At 48.2% G+C, this 2,992-nt stretch overlaps 1 long non-coding RNA gene across 1 annotated transcript; it reads right to left on the bottom strand.

Annotated features, from left to right (window-relative positions):
• Positions 1–1,759: 1,759 nt before the first annotated feature.
• Positions 1,760–2,829, bottom strand: LOC112074738 (uncharacterized). The gene is made up of 2 exons (XR_002894822.2): positions 2,443–2,829; positions 1,760–2,383 (listed from the first exon to the last, which is right to left on the bottom strand). It is a non-coding gene; the product is annotated as an uncharacterized lncRNA (long non-coding RNA).
• Between the last annotated feature and the right edge of the window lie 163 nt (positions 2,830–2,992).

Here is a 2,992-nt window from a genome sequence, read left to right as displayed (position 1 = left end):
AGGAGAGAAAGGAGTCAGAGACGAGAGAAAGGAGTCAGAGGAGGAGAGAAAGGGAGACAGATTAGGCAGAGAAAAGGAGACAGAGAGGAGAGAAAGAGAGACGAGGAGGAGAGAAGGAAGACAGAGAGGAGAGAAAGGCAGACAGGAGGAGACAGAGGAGCACAGAGAGGAGACAGAGGAGACAGAGAGGAGAGAAAGGAGAGAAGAAGACAGAAAGAGGAGAGAGACAGAGCAGAGGAAAAGGAGCGGAAGACAGAGGAGAGAAAGGAGCGGAGACAGAAGAAAGAGACATAATATGACCGCTCAGTGTAAGGCGAAACTCCCATGTATAAACGCATCCTCCCGGGGGTCACATCAGTGGACTCGTCCTCCGGTTCTTACTTCCTCTCATTGTTGATCCGCAGACGGAGAAGGACAAGCTCGTTATAGACGGAATTCTGCGAAACCGTCAACTAAATAATACTGAGATTGTGTGTATAAATAGACTTCCACAAAATCATCCACAAAACTCCGCCAAATCAGCCTGAAAGACTTCACTTCTTCTAACATCTGACAATACTATGAATGAAACACACAACACACACACCACACATTCCACGGGAACAAAGCTGTCTGATTCGTGTATAAATGCGTTGGTCCTGTAGATGAATTCATCTTGTTCTGATTCAGGATAATGTTCTCCTTCGTCATTTTGACAGGTTTGCGTTCCCCTCCTCGTCATTATTTATCAGACGGCGTGATTTACGACGCAAGGTAATCGACCTTCAGCCTTTGATTAGTCATCACTAGCCCGTTCCGACTCACCAATCACAACACACCACACACCCCACCATGGCGAGACATTCTGGCCACACCGTCCCTCTCTCATGAACAGAAACATTATTTACTGACACACCTTCTGCGTTTCTTCACCTTCCTCCTACATTTTCTGGCTAATAGGACCACACCCACACACACACACACACACACACACACCACACACACACACACACACACACACACACACACACAACACACACACACACACACACACACGCACAGCGTTACTATCATAGCTCAGACCCCACCTGTCACATTGATGTTGTCACTGCCTTATACTACTGACTACACAGCTGTCATTACCAAACCACACTTCTTGTCGTGTCTGTCTGTCTGCTCTCTCTGTCTGTCTTCGTCTGTCTCTTCTGTCTTCTCTGTCTGTCTGTCCTGTCTGTCTGTCTGTTCTGGTCTGTCTTGTCTGTCTTGTCTGCTCTGTCTGTCTGATCTGTCGTTCTGTCTGTCTTCTGTCTGCCTGCCGCCTGTTCTGTCTGTTCTGTCTGTCTGTCTGTCTTGTCTGTCTGTCTGTCTGTTCTGGTCTGCTCCTCTCTACCTAATAAATTACTCTTAGAGCAGTGACCTCCGCTGGCTTGTGTTTAACTGTTGTAGGCACTACTTCCTGCTTATTAAAACTAGCTGGTTCTAGATCGTGACTTGCGGCGCAAGTTATCTTCAACTCGGGGGGGGGCTCTCCCGGACTGGCCGCATCGCGTCTAAGCACTGCCCTAGAGATTTCACTACAGACCCATGGTTCGATTCCAGAGGCTTATCACAACCCCGGACGTCTATTTGGAGAGTCCGATAGCGGCGCGACGCACAATTGCGCCCCACGCGCGTCCGCGGGTCTGGCCCGGACAATAACAATCAGTTGTTAACTGACGAGGAGGATTAGAGATTAAAATATTGTCTAACAGCAACACACAGACCGACAGGAAGACGAGGCTGAAATATAAACGTCATATTTATTATTAAAACACTCCTAGAGGAGAGAGTCTGCACAGCAGATATGATGCTAGTACTACATAGTACACAGTTATACCTGTTAGTACTACATAGTACACAGTTATASCYGTTAGTACTAMATAGTACACAGTTATASCYGTTAGTACTACATAGTACACAGTTATASCYGTTAGTACTACAKAGTACACAGTTATACMTGTTAGTACTACATAGTACACAGTTATACCTGTTAGTACTACATAGCTCACAGTTATACCCATTAGTACCAGAGAGTACACAGTTATACACGTTAGTACTACATAGTACACAGTTGTACATACAGTACTGTAATATTGTGTAGCGTAAATATTCCTGGTCGTTGTAAAGATTGTAAACAACATTGTAAACAACGTTGTAAACAACATTGTAAACAACGTCAGTAAAGTGTTGCTGTTGTGCGTCATTTGTTGTGCTACAGCGAACCCAGTCCTGCCTACAACGGCAGAACCAGTCCACTAACCATACTGTCCACTTCACACGGTCGGCGAGACCATACTGTCCACCTCACACGGTCGGCGAGACCATACTGTCCACCTGACACGGTCGGCGAGACCGTACTGTCCACCTGACACGGTCGGCGAGACCATACTGTCCACCTGACACGGTCGGCGAGATACTGTCCACCTGACACGGTCGGCGAGACCCGGATCAGAACACAACCACCCCGGTGGTTCTTTTAATGCAGCGCCGCTCCATAACCTGTTGTTGTTGTTGTTGTTGTCCACATACGGTCCTCCAGGGACCCACCGACCCGGATAAACCCAACCCAGACCAAGTGTGACCTATGACCCTGTCCAAGTAGTGCACCGTTTAGAGAATAGGGTGCGGGTTTTTGAACTCTGACCTCGTTTCTAACCACGACCCGGGTCTCTAGTTTCAAAGCAAACCCGACCCCAAAAATTCTTAAGTACCGACCCGATCCAAATCATTTTTTTTTTGTCCCGAAACTCCATGGAGTCTCAACTCTCCGTTAGCCAAGTCCCGCCTCAACGGCATCCCCCTTGTGACATCATATCCTGTACGGGAACTCTAACAGGAAGTGTTTCAGGACTGGGTTGACGGGGACCCTCGCGACCCGCTCCACCTCGCCGCCGCACGTCTCCACGACCTGTTTCCTGCACAGCTCCTGGAGCGTCGGGCGCTGCTTCCTGTACGGGACAGTCAGGCTTTTCTT

This window comes from Salvelinus sp. IW2-2015, unplaced genomic scaffold (assembly GCF_002910315.2).
Source record: "Salvelinus sp. IW2-2015 unplaced genomic scaffold, ASM291031v2 Un_scaffold2786, whole genome shotgun sequence".
NCBI classification, from domain to species: domain Eukaryota; kingdom Metazoa; phylum Chordata; class Actinopteri; order Salmoniformes; family Salmonidae; genus Salvelinus; species Salvelinus sp. IW2-2015.
This window is presented reverse-complemented; position numbering and strand designations above follow the sequence as displayed.